Source organism: Diadema antillarum, unplaced genomic scaffold (assembly GCF_040938485.1).
Source record: "Diadema antillarum isolate AM-2024a unplaced genomic scaffold, OU_Dant_1.0 seq00001299_RagTag, whole genome shotgun sequence".
NCBI classification, from domain to species: domain Eukaryota; kingdom Metazoa; phylum Echinodermata; class Echinoidea; order Diadematoida; family Diadematidae; genus Diadema; species Diadema antillarum.
Window position 1 is genome coordinate 645,087 of NW_027272077.1, and position 14,986 is coordinate 660,072.

Sequence of the window (14,986 nt, forward strand, 5' to 3'; positions counted from 1 at the left end):
AATTCCGTAATAAATTGTTTAACTTTACGAAACATCGGTAATTGAATAAAACTGTCCATCAGATACGTTATATCAGATACATTACGTCATATACGCTACATGCAAATGCGCGCCTGGAATTCGCGCGCAAAACGCGTCGGGATAACGCGTGATGTACATTTGCGATACGAGTGTGATAGCTGAAATGTCTTCACTGGCTTTGGGAGCCAGTATTTTCCAGTTCGTCGCTATTTTACTGCTGTTTTTGGTAAGTAGTATTACTGAGATTTTTGAAGAGTACATGTACATTATATTTTTACTTCCATTAGATGAAATATGAGCGTGGTATTGATGAAATTCCCTGTATCTTGGGTGCCCGTGAATGGCGTGCATTCGGTGGTGTGATTCAGTAGTGTGCTTGCCAACGAGTTTTCAATACAGACACTTACATATCTGCTGGTAACGTATCTGACCTGATGGTAACGTATCTGACACACTTATTTTCTTTTAGCTTCTTATGAATTTTACAAATATTTTCAACATTTTGAGCTGTCTTTGGACGTTACTATATGTTATTATGTATAGCATGAAGGCCAGAAATGTTTTATACTCCGTTTATTAAAGTATTATTCATCTATTAATAATATTTAAAGGGAGATAGTCTGTAAAAAAAAAGAAAACGTAAGGACATTTCCAGCAGGAATTCTTTATTATCATCATTATCATCCTTGTCATCTACATATCAAATAAGGTTAATTGAAAAATGAGGTCAACACTTAAATTGTTTCTATATGCTTTCTCTTTTTTCTTTTTCTTTTTTAGAAATGCCGAAAACACGTGCAGAGATTCAACGAGATTACAGGGAGCGCAAGAAAAGAAATGACCGCACGTTTCTGGAAAATGAAAGGAAACGACAAGCACATTACCGTATTCCTGCGGCTGCACTAAGAATGTCAGACTTGGAAAAGAGGAGAATGAAGAGTATCATTTCCTCTGCAAAATACAGACAAAAGAAAAGGAAGGAAAAAGGTTTACAGCAACCTAATGACGCAGTAACGCTTGGGTCCAGTAATCAGGTGGACAGTCCGCTGACCCCTACCAGTGTGTTGCCAAAAGGGAAGACCCGTTCTTCTAGTACTACGCCTACCTCTCCATTAATAGTCCAATTTTCTTTCCCTAAACGAAACACATCCACCAAAAGACGCTCAAGCGCTTTAAGGAATGCTGGCAAGAAAATAAAACAGATGGAAACAAAAAACATCCAGCTACGGAAACGCCTCAAAGCTGTGCAGAAGCGCCACGAGAGAGTAAAACAGAAGTTACGAGTAAAGTTTTCCTCCTCTTCTGAATCACTTTAAGAAATGACCCCGCGAAGTAAGACAGTCGCAGAACTGAAAGGTGCCGGAATTGCTTGCCGTGACGTACCTACATCAATCAGAAAAAAGCTGCAGTTGGCCATTGTCATCAGTGAACAGTTCAAACAAACAGGAAAGGAGGCAGGAAATCAGGAGAAACGGAGGGAGTTTCGAAGAGTGATAGCGGGAATGATCGTTAAGAAATATAGGTGTCTCAGTGTCATTCACGCTAACACAGGTATCCGAAGATCCGCGCTTTCAAAGGCACCCTTGCACCGGCGACCACGTGCATCTGCAGTGAGAGCAGTCCTTCAGGAAAAAGTAGTGAGCTTCTTTGAAAGAGATGACGTCAGTAGATGCATGCCTGGTAAAAGAGATGCAACAAAGAATGACGAATAAACAGAAGATTCAAACTCGCATCCTGACCGACTATCTCACCAATATCTACGGAAAGTTCTGCTGTGATAACCAGAGACGTCACAATCTCCTTTTCCAAATTCTGCAAGCTTAGACCAAGACATGTAAAACTCACATCACTGCTCTCCAGAAATACATGTCTTTGTACTGCTCATTAAAACATGGCCATGAAATTGAAATGCTTACACTCCCTTGGATTGGACGTCCCAGTAAACCCTGAAACAGCGAGCAAGGAGGTTACCAACGAACATATGATAGAATTGATTTCACAGCTGTCTAAAGATGAGATAGAGTATAAAGCATGGGAAAAAGTAGATGTCAATGGCATCAAGAAGATGCGGATCCGAAAAATCAAGAAATATCGCACAGATTTTATTGAAATTATGAGGAAAGAATATGCATCGTTCCTATCTCATGTTAGCAGGGTCCGTCAGCAGTTCGAGGCACAGGCGGAACTGAAGAGATCAGTCCCAGTAAATCAGGCGATAGTTCAAATGAACTTTTCGGAAAACTTCGTTTGCCAGGATGCCGACGAAGTGCAAAGTGCATATTGGCACAGTACGAGCGTTACGTTGCATCCAGTTGTCGTATACTACAAGACCCATGATGGCGAGCAACTCCAGCACAAAAGCTATGTCTTTCTTTCAGATCTTGGGGATCACAACGCCAAAGCCGTCGTCGCTATACTCAACAAGCTACTCCCACTACTGAAAGAGCTACTTCCCGATCTGACTGTTGTCCACTACTGGACAGACAGTCCCTCGTCCCAGTACCGCAACCGGTACATATTCGGCACACTTTGTCAGCACCGGAACCTCTACGGAGTCAGTGCACAGTGGAACTACTTTGAGTGCGGACATGGGAAGAGTGTCTGCGATGGCCTTGGAGGCACTGCGAAGCGACAAGCTAGCGACGCTGTCAAACAGGGGAAGACAGTAATTCAGGACACGAACGATTTTTTTTCTCCTAGGCTTCCGCGAACGAGAAGGATATCAAGTACATCATGTACTCACAGCAAGACTATGCCGAGGCTTCGGAAATGCTCTCTAAAGCCGACTGCCAACCCATTCCGGGCACGATGAAAGTGCACGCTGTTATTCCCACAGGCGAATTGCACATGCTTGTGAGATCCGTGTCTTGTTACTGTAAGAACTGTATGGACGGTTTCCGCAGATGTGAAGGGTGGGTCAGTCGTCGACTGAAAGCAAAGAAGAACAAAGCCAAAGAATTTGATAGTAGTTCCACAACTGAGGCTGGTGAACCACAAGCGCCTACAAACATACCTGTCGTTGAAACGTTTGTTGCTGCCATCTACTCGGATGACTGGTACATCGGTAAGGTCGTAGAGGTAGATAAGGACGATCAAGATGCCATGATCACCTTCATGACTATGGCTCACTCAAAGCTGCATCGCCCGACATTCAAATGGCCACAGCGTAAAGATGAATTGTGGATCCCATTCGATGACATTCTGACCAGAGTTCCACCTCCAACTCCCATTGGAAAGTCAGAGAGATCTTTCGAGATTCCTGCAGAAACACTAAGCCTGGTTAAAAATTTGAGGCTCTCGTTGTAGGACACAATTACAGAGTGCGTTTTTCTGCCTTGATATGGTATTTTGAAAATTGTGTTAAATTCAATTGCCTAAGAAGACAAAGAACTTATGTTTTAGTGTTGTGCATAAAACAGGTTTTGAACAAACTGTGATATTTTCATCCATGGTCTTTTGGATGTGTGCATTTGAACTGTTATTTCGAACATTAAACATTCTTCTGAGCCCATGTGTACCTTTTTGAGAACTTATCTATTTCACTTTCATGCGATAAAGTCTTCATGTTTAAAGACGAGACTTTTGTTTGAGATGACTTTTGACACTTCTCTAATGTGTTGTATTTTAACAGCCTGCATCAATTTTATTATTGTAACATTCTTCTGACAAACCTAGCAGGGTAACGATGATTCATTTGCACGATTTATGTCTTCAAGAGACAAGACTTTAAACATTTGAATAACAGTATTTTTGACCTGTGGTTTGTTACACTCTGTCACTGGTGTGAATCGTACTGACGGGGTATGTATGTACGTGATGGTGCCAATTAATAACATTGAAAGTATAAATAAAATGAACAATTGATTGTATAATTGTGCAGTACAGGTATCTGACATTTTCCATGCAGCGCATCTTAAACACAACATGCTGTCAGGCTGTGTTATCATACCGTATCATGCAAGGACATGTAAATGAGCATTGACATGATGTTTATACAAGTCTTTCTTTACACGTAACAGCTCATTGAGCATATTCCTCATATTCTATATTCCATCTGTACTTTGAGAACAAGAATCAGTATAAGATGCGTTTCATATACATGGATGCCATAGGACTGCTAATAATTGGGTAGATTTTGAGTGAACGTTTCGCATATATCATAAACACGATTTCACCTCTTTATCGGGTACTTTGCTTATTTGGGTAAAAAGAAAACTCGCAAAACCTAACCCAATAAAGCGGAGATTATTTTGATATACTCTCTGAGGTACGAGCGCACGTAATGGTTACTTATTTTGCCAGACTTTCACATTCGTCGAATGCATTTATCAATACGTAAGATAAGTTACCAGTGATTAAATTACATTGCACTTGTCTGATCCCCTGATCATAATACCCGTTTTCTGTTTATTGTAGATTTTTGTAAGAATAGATATTACGCCATGTGTTAACTTCGGAGCGTATTGTATAAAGTCAATGAATCTTTCAAGATTGAGCAATTGCGGGAAAAATTACATGAAAACCTGACATTTTCCCTGCAGCGCAATATTCACACATGCTGTCAGGCTGTGTTATCATACCGTATCACGCAAGGACATGTAAATGAGCATTGACATACCGTTGTATATGTTTATAAATTTGTAGAAGTCTTTCTTTACACATAACAGCTCATTGAGCATATTCCTCATATTCTACATTCCATCCGTACTTTGAGAACAAGAATCAATATAAGATGCGTTTCATACACATGGATACCATAGGACTGCTAATAATTGGGTAGATTTTGAGTGAACGTTTCGCATAGGGTACACACAATTTCACCTCTTTAATCGGGTACTTTGCTTATTTGGGTAAAAAGAAAACTCGCAAAACCTAACCCAATAAAGCGGAGATTATCTTAATATACTCTCTGAAGTATCGGTACTAGAGCGTACGTAATGGTTACTTATTTTGCCAGACTTTCACATTCGTCGAATGCATATATTATACGTCAGTACGCCAGATATGTTACCAGTGATTAAATTACATTGCTCTCGTCTGATCCCCTGATCATAATACCCGCTTTCTGTTTATTGTAGATTTTTGTAAGAATAAATATTATGTGATGTTTTAACTCCGGAGCATAGTGTATAAAGTCAATGGATCTTTCAAGATTGAGCAATTGCGGGAAAAATTATATGAAAACCGCCAAAATTCAGAGGATGTCTCCATCAATGGTTACTCTACTTCAGAGATTACTTCACCAGACAGTGAAATTGTTGGTAGAGAACAAATGTATATAAGTTGTTCTGCCGTTGTGGAAGTAGCTCTAACACCTGAATAAGTCTTTTTGGGTCTGTGTGCCTTCTCACGTGAAAGCATACCTCCATAGTATTACATGTCAGATACGTTAACATGTTCATGTTTTTATTCTAGGCAAGATTTTTCTAAATTTGGGACGTTGTATCATTAAAGATAGAATAATCAATTATTACGTTTTCCAAGCTAACAAATTTATCAAAAATAAACCGAATTTATTTATCTTGTGGATCGCAATATCAATTGGAAGTCGAATATCAAATTGATAATTTTTCGGTTAAAATCTGATATTATGTGCCGAATTTGTTTCAAATATATAACCTGTTGTTTTATCTTTGACCATAGCTGGCCAGTACTTAAGGTATTTTATTGCCATTTATATCTTTAGATTTCATTACACAAAAAACTTTGTGACTAAACTCAAAGAATTCTCCCGACATAAAAACTTTTCCAAACAATTATCAAGTGGTAACGTATCTGGCAGATGACTTTTTTGGGGCAAAATGTGTTGAAGTTTGGACTTTTTTTCTGAAAAGGGTGAGATAGTTAAAAATCTCCCGATTTTTGTTTCATGTCGTTGATGTATTAAAGATTACATTTAGAAAGGATATATTTTGATTCTTGTAGTTTGTTTTTTAACAAATGTAAACTTTAAAATTGAACGCTTTATCTGAGAATGGCCTTAAAGAAAGGAATGGGAGTTATATTCGAATTTCTTGCTCATAATGCCTTGTACAAATATAGACTTGATGCATGATCAAGTTTGTAATACTTTTTGGTAATTGTTTTATCTTCAGTGTTACATATTTTCTACATGCTTTCAATAATTTCAACACAGTTTCACATAAATTGACTGATTTTGATCACTTCGGGAGGACCATATTCAAATATAAAAGAAACAATAAAAATAAAGTCTGGTGTTCCAGTATGTATTTCATTTATTGTCTCTTCATCGCAAATTTGGAAACTACTGCCATTGAGGCTTTTGAGGGAGTGGAAGATAGATGTCAGTTCAAAACCAGAAGATTTTCATGTGGAAGAATCTGTAGGTACTGATATCAGTTTTATTCCTGATAGATCTTCAGTTGTCATGAAAAAATTCATGGAATATAAAACAGAATTGTCAAAGAAAAGCTGAACAGTGGGGAAGCCTACAAAAAGTCAGAAATATGTGTAGAGGGTAGAACATATTTTGTCATGTTGTCCCCCATCCTAAGGACAGCAAAAAAAAAAAAAGACAAATGACGTACACTACTCTTCTCCCATCAGTCCAGTAGTTGGCAGACTGTTAAAGTTCGTAGACTCATGTTTATTAACACATTGGGTATCACTTTCATTAATTCAAGGGCAAAAAAATTACCTTGTGAAGTGTGAGGAGAATGGTACACTTGATCATGTTATTGCACTATTTGTGACTAACACGCGTACAACTGTAATACATTTGTGAAGTCGAGGAAATGCAGAACTTCTCACCAATTTACAGGTCAGATTACCTCGTGAAGTGTTGGGAGAATTTTGTATTTTGTACATGGCCATTTTTACAATCAGTGGTGTAAAACACAGTGTTGGCACTAATTGGTGTATAACTTTCTTATACACCGACAGATATGCATTATTTTTTCTCATAAACTTACCACCCACAGTGTCTACCTTGGGTACCTTAATGAACTTTCCTCTCTTTTTCTTTCAGATGTGGCAGGCACTTACATGCTTGAAATCCAACACTTTTGGTGTACTCACTCTGACATAGTATTTTTGTCAGAGCTAGCAAATTAAATTGTTTATTCCTTTTCATTATTTTTGTTGCTGTTGTGATAGACAGGTATCCACCATTAAGAACTATTATGTTTACCAGGTTCTGCTTTGTCTTCTTTAAATACTGAAATTGTCCAAACTTTATGTTTCGGAGGTGACATTTTCCGTTAACAATTAACCCCTCTTTTGAGTTGGCTCTTGTTCACAATTATAAAATTCAACTTTGCTAATTTCTATCAAAACAGAATAGTAATCAATCTGTCTTAACTTTGATCCAAAAATTATTTAATTCAAATAACTTATCATTTTTTGGTGAGCGTTTATGAATTTATGTAACTTTTCCATTAACATTTCTGTCACCTCCGAGACAACAGATTTATGTATTTGATTTGTTTATTCTTGACATCAGTTAAACATTACATTTGCAAAAATGTAACATATCCCCTCACATTATCTCTGAAGGAAGGTAGTAGAAATATAGCCTGTTGTTTTCATTTCGGAGCAATTTACAATTTTCCGTTAACACTTGTCACCTCCGAAACAATTGTCACCTCCGAAACAACAAGCATATTATATTTGATAATTTCTCGAAGACAAAGCAATTTTGTTTGATTCTGTCCAATTGACAGGAATCTCTTTTGGATGACAATAGTAATATGGCAACAGGAAGTGAGAATTTTCTAGAGATTGATAAAAGATCCAATAAAAACTAAAAATTACTGTTTCGGAGGTGACAAAACACTGTTAACAAGATTTTTTGTTCATTTCTGTTGAAGAGAGACCATATCATGTCCACCAATGGTTTCATTTATTTTAATAACATTTAAGTCTCAGTGGAGAAATCAACTACAACACTCTCACTCTTTTTTATCACTAGACTGTACGTATTAGGGCAAATTTACATTTTTTCACTTTTTTAACAATGAGAATGCACAAAATACACCCATCTGTTGTATATATAATATTGTAATCAAGATCAATTCTCCTGCTTTACTTAAGTAAACATGTAGATGCTTTCATCTTAGAAGCTTGATTTCCAACAAGCGATTTAGTTGTGAAGATTTACCAATCACAGCTTTCCATGTAAGTTGCTTTTTCTTGTGTTTCGGAGGTGACATTGTTTGTTAACACCATATTGTTATGTGATAGTGAAAGGCAAGACTTCAGTTCCTTTTCACTATCTATTAACATTTTCTAATACATTTAATATCTACAAAATCATCACAACAGAAGTGACTTTTGTATACAGTACATAGCTCTCCAGAATTCCCTTGATACCAAAGTGATACATGTGGCAGTTCATGCATGCCCTAGTCCACAATCTTTAAAAAAAAATGTAAAAAAAAAAAAATCATCAAATAATCAAACTCCACAAAAAGGCCACATGCTTATAGCTGGTGCACAACTTGTTCTTGAATTCTTAGTTGTTGTATTTCCATGTACAACGTGGTGATCATAAACAAAATTATGTGATTTTTTTTTTTTAATGACAATAATCATTACATTTTCCAAGTTGAACCAACTGTATATGACATTGTATTTTTAAAGATTATTGAAGTTATGTGACAACTAAAGTAAACAGAGGAACAAGTCCCCAGGAATGGAAAGGGAAAGATCAAAAAACAAGATTTGTAGTTCTATTTCAGTATAATTTTGATGAGGTGTTTACCTTGTTTTGTAATTATGTTTTGTCTTAGAATTTGGCTTTAAGTACTGGAATTTCAAGGAAAAGAAAATGGTTTCTTAAAGGACAAGTCCACTGTCATATATACATGTGGATTGAGTGAATGCAACAACATTGTAGAACACATCATTGAAAGCTTGGGGGAAATTGGACAATCCATTCAAAAGTTATGGGTTTTTTAAGTACACTGTATCTGCGCAATCACTGCTGGATGAGACGACTATGACAGTGTATAATGTCACATGCATACAACGATATAAGGAAATAAGTGAATTTCACAAAACTTTACTTTTTGAAAAAAAGTGCACATTTCTTTAACTTGCTACTGATGTATTTTAGGGCAATATTATTCACTCTGCCTTCCAAAAGAGAGAAGTCATGTGTTCTTTTGTTTTGCAAGAAAAGTGAAAATACAGTACCGGTATGTTGAATTTTCTTGATACATGTACTTTCTCTATATCCTTGTACACATGTGACATCACAAGCTATAGAAGTCTTCTCATTTAGCTTTGACTGAGCAGAAACTTAAAAAATCCATAACTCTGGAACGGATTGCCTTTACTTTCCTCAAACTCTCACTGATGTGTTTTATTAATATTGCTGTATCTACTCAACCCTCATGTCTATTGAGGTGAACTTGTCCTTTTCCAGTTTCGGTCCCTTATAGGTTTATTTGAGACCAGTTTGTGTCCGGGACCTTTTGTGAAGTTGATGGGGAAAATTACTGTAACAGAACAAATTTTCCCCTCAAGTTCACAGAAAAGCATTATGCTGCTCTCTTCAGCTGGGAAACACAGACTGTTCTCTTAACCCAACTGTAAAAACCTGTTAAAGATTAGTATATGAATTACAATTTCAAACAAAATATGAGCTGGTATCCATTATCATGAAAGAGAATAACCAAACAAAATAACAAGTAAGAACTGAAAGAAAGAGCTTATATTTGAAAATTAAAGCCATGAGGAAAGACATGAATGTTCACTAAATAGTTAACACCTGAGAAGTTGGGTTGTCTCTGTGTTGTGTCACCTCAAAAACAATAAAATGTTTTTTCTTATCATACTTTTTACTCTCAAAAGTGACTGTTAAATATACATGATTTGCAGGTAATTTTCAATCAATTCAGAATGATACGTAAAATATATTTTAGTAATGTCAACAGTTTAAATGAATCTGGTGTATAGAAAATTTATCCCAGATGAACCAAACACCTTTCACCAGTATTATAACATTTGCATGGTGGCTATCAAGGATGATGAAGAATTCATGAACATCCTTGAATTAATCTATTTATAAAACTATCTGCAAACAAAAACGTACACAAGTCAAATAAGAATTTTTGCTTTTGGTATTCATACCGTATGTCCCCGCCAAAAAATTACGGTGGTACCCTCCGCAACGATAACTTTAAAGATAATGAATCAATCTAAAATACAATTTGAGGGATTGAAACTATAACTCATTGCCCACACCTTACAGAAAACCCCATTCAATTTGCTTCAGAGGTCAAAGAGAATTGAGGATTTTTGTAGAGCATTTGAGGAATCCCTTCCCTCCAAGTTCTGCATGTGTTTACACATTAATATGCAGTTCCAAGAGCATCCAAGTGCTGAACTTGGAAAAATCAGACTCCTGACATCCTTTATAACAATCCACATTTCTTTGAGATCACTTAACCAATTTGACTGGGGCTTTCTGCAAAATAGAGCTAAGGTGTTATCATTTAAGACCCCAAAGTAGAATTTAGCTGATTTAATCATATTGGGTGCTATCAGTGCAAAAGTCTAATTGTAAATTTTTGGGGGGACATACAGCTGTACTATATGAATACTTGAACACAATGTTAACATTGAATGTCACCTCCGAAACAAAGTTATTCTTCCCTGGTGTTGTGGAATAAAATGTTGTGAGAGCAAAGAAACATTACTAAAATGATCTCACACCCTCATTTCAATTTAAGGTAGAAAATGGAATGCCATGTTTCTTCAGGTTACAATATCTAGCTTATGTGCGTCATATTCTTACTGTAAATGAATATTTTAACACAATGTTAACATTGAATGTCACCTCCGAAACGAAGTGATTCTTCCCTGGTGTTGTGGAATAAAATGTTCTGAGAGCAAAGAAACATTACTAAAATGATCTCACACCTTCATCTCAAGTTAAGGTAGAAAATGGAGTGCCATGTTTCTTCAGATTACAATATTTAGCTTACATCCTTCGTCCAAATGGAAGGCAAACTACCGGTACCCATGCTAATTAATGACGTGTAAAAAAAAACACTTGTTCTGTGTGGTTTATCTGCTTGAAACAGGAGTTAATTTCTTGTTCTCGAGTTATAATTATTAAAAACATTGATAAAAAGAAGAAGTTTTTGTGTTATTGTCACTTATTCTCAAAAAAAGTGAGTGTTAACATTAATGTCACCTCCGAAACATTCTAATATGTTAACTGTCACCTCCGAAACATCCATGTGTGAAAAATCCAAGTTTTAAAGAAATGATTGGAATTTCATTTAACCTACATAGGAAGGTAGCCCTTCTTGAAGACTTGTTATAGTAAGAGTTTGACCTGGCCTGCCCTCCAATAAATAGTTAAAACCTTAAAAATTACATGTCAATTGGTATTTTTAGCAAAAATTTATAAATCTCATGTATTTTTTAAAAATTCACTTTATATTCAACCCCCAAATAGTTTTGATTCACAAACTATATATTGTTGTTAACCATATAAACTTTGCATGGTGAAGTTTCAATACAGAGTTTTGTCAATATGGTGCAATTCATGAAAGCAAAATTTTGCTTAAATTTACTTCAGGTGCCAGGGTTTTCCTCAAATTACACCAATAACCCTTCAGCTTTAAGGTCTGAAATGTTATTTTTTTTCAAAAATTTGAATACTTTCAAACAAGTATCAAACAGAATAATGAAAAAATATTTTGTTTGAAATTTTGACCCTCTGAGTACAAAAGTTACACCACTGATCGTAAAAAAGGCCACATGTTATTGCACCACTTTTATAGTGGTCAGAACACAATTCTGAAATGCAACAAATGCCTAACTTCTCATCGATTTCCAAGTGAGATTACATTGTGAAGTATCATGGAGAATGTCACATTTATTTTGTACTAATTGTAATATAATGTATTGTAATAATAGTGTACAATGTAATTATTGTGAGCTGTCGAAAATGCAACAAAAAAAATCACTAATCTACAGGTCATATTGCCTCTGGAAATTTGAGAATGCTTTTTTTTTTGTAGTTACTGTATGTAATTATGAACACACATGTTGAATGGTGGATTTTGAATTAATAAAATGCAAAATTTTTCACAAACTTGGGTACTGGTGAATAGAAAACAAACAAAAAAGAACAAGAGAATAGAAAAAAGAGGAGTGAGGGAGACACAGATACCTAGAATTGGGAAAACGAGGTGATTATGGCTGCTTTGTAAGAGGGTATGTGTGTGTGTTCGAGTGTGTGTACTGGTATGTGCGTGTATAGTGTGTGTTTGTATATGTGGTTTGCATGGGTGTAATTATATTCTCTCAATACTGATAATGATTTTAACACTTTTTTATAGACAGTGACTACCAGGCACACTTTTAGTACTCATCCAGTAATCAATAGAAACCCATTGCACAGTTTGATAACATTACTGTCATCAACAATTAATGTGTAAAGAAAGTAGGTTGTGTGTGTGGGTTCGAGTGTGTTTACTGGTATGCGCGTGTATAGTGTGTGTTTGTGTATGTTTGTGTTTGTATGGGTGTAATTATATTCTCTCAATACTGATAATGAATTTAACACTTTATTTATAGATAGTGACAGGGCTGCCAACATTTGAAACTAGTTGAGAGTGAGACTCCCATAGGCCAATGCTATAATTTAGGAGGCAAAATGAGTGAGATCAATAGAAATGCATGCAAACGAAATAAAGTTTTAGAGTGAGAAAGGACCAAAATGAGTGAGTCTCACTCTCAATGAGTGAGAGTTGGCAGCCCTGCAGTGACTACCAGGCACACTTTTAGAACGGTACTTATCCAATAGTTAGGGCATTTTAGAAAATCTCTGGACCATCTGTGAAAGAATTGCCTACCAATAGCTTTCTTCACCAGTGTATTGATAAAGGTGTCTTCTAACACCTCTCAATTAGTTCCAACCCAAATCCTTGTGAAAAATTCTGGGAAGCCAATCAAAGATGGGCATCCGGAAGGGGGCGGGGCAAAAATGGAGCGGCTCTGCCATCCCAGATGAATACCAACTTGTTGATGCTTTGTTGTGTCCTATGGGCGAGAACCAACGATTTCAAGATCCAGCCTGTGTACATAGGACCTGCAAACACTGCTATGGTGACCTATCAAAGAGGGTGGATGAGGTTTTCAGCGAGATGTCAGTCACGGATCATGTCAAGGTGTTCACATGGAGTCACTGGGAACGGGAAGCCAAAGAAGACGGGACAGGGAAAAGGATCCTTAAAGTGAAGAAAGGTTGTGCTGCTGAATTCAGTCCTCAAGGAATTTAAAGAGGATGTCAAGAATCCAACACAAGGAGTGACATTTGTGAAACACTTGTTCATCGCAAGGTGGCAACAGCGGCAGTATCAGCACATCAAACAGAAACTACCCGAAAATACAGTGCTCATGGTGATGGATTTTGCCCGCAACAGACACATCTACTACCAAGATGAGATAAAAGCAGCTTACTTTGGACAGAAACAAGTCACTATGCACCCCACTGTGTGTTACTACAAGCAGAATAACTACCTCCTTCGTGAAGCGCTGGTGTTCCTCTCTGATGATGTGACACATGATTACCATGCAATATTCTAAATTGGTATTTATGAATGTGCGCCCATTTTGTTTTTCATTAGTTGTGGATTTTTTTTATATTGCAGACAACAGGTTAAATACAATGGCAGTATCTCTGATATCAGAGAATGCAATGCAGGGGTTCCGCAGGGAACAAAACTTGGACCGGTTTTGTTTTTGATTATGAGAAATGATGCTTGTAAAGATTGCCATTTTTCATTTTATTTTGTTGATGATTTGACTATTGTAGAGGCTAGGAAAAGAAATCAGCCAGCTCAGATACAAAGAGAAATTAATGAACCCTCCGGCAATTAAGTTGGTCATTGTTGAATAACATGAAACTTAATCCTCACAAATGTGTGTTTATGACAATTTCTTTCATGAAGCAATCAATTCAGCAAAGTTTGTGTATCAACGAAATTCTTTTGAAAGAAACAAGCACTGTTAAGATTTTAGGGGTGTATTTTCAGCAGAATCTCAAATGGGATGCACATGTTTCTGAAATGGTGAAAAGATGCAATAGGAGATTGTTTATGTTACGCAAATTGAAACATTTTAATTTATCAATAGTTGATCTTATTGCAGTGTATACAGGACATATCAGACCAATTTTAGAATATTGTGCCCCACTTTTTCATTCGAGTCTTACAAAAAAACCACATAGAGGTAATAGAAAAGATTCAAAAACGTGTATTGAAAATCATATTAGGTTGTAATTATGTTACATATGATATGGCCTTACAAGTGTGCAATTTATTATCTTTAAAAGAAAGGAGAAGGAAATTGTAGTTAGATTTTGCTCTGCAGTCAGAAAAGCACCCCGATCATTCATTGTGGTTACCGGATCAAAGAGATGTTAAAATCAATTTAAGAAATGTTACAAAATATTCTCAACTGTATCGTAAAACTGATCGGTTTAAGAAAAGTGCAATACCGTATTTTATTGATTTACTGAATGATTATTATTGCAGTGACTCTTAGTAGAGTTTTTTTTTTTCTCAGTACTGTCTAATGTGTTGGTAAATTTATTTTTATAGTTATATGTATAGGAGTTTGCAGGGTGGTGGGTAGGGAAGACAAATGATGCATTTGATTAGGAAGTTTTTATGTATTACTGTATGCATGCTAGGAAACCCCACCTTTTCCACACTGCACTCAAAGTCAAATTTTTTGTGGGTAATTTTATTGTAATTATATTGTAATCAAAAGGCTGCGGTATTTTAAGGCATACCCGGCTGCAAAGAGTGCAGATTTTTTGTTTACAGACAATATAGACAATGTATTCCTTTTATTCCGGCGTGGATTATCCACAGCTTGCTTCTTTCTTCGTTTTGTTTTGGTTTTTGGTTTTTGGTTTTTGGTTTGTTTGTTTGTTTGTTTTCAATATGTCACTACATTTTCGAAACTTACGGTATTA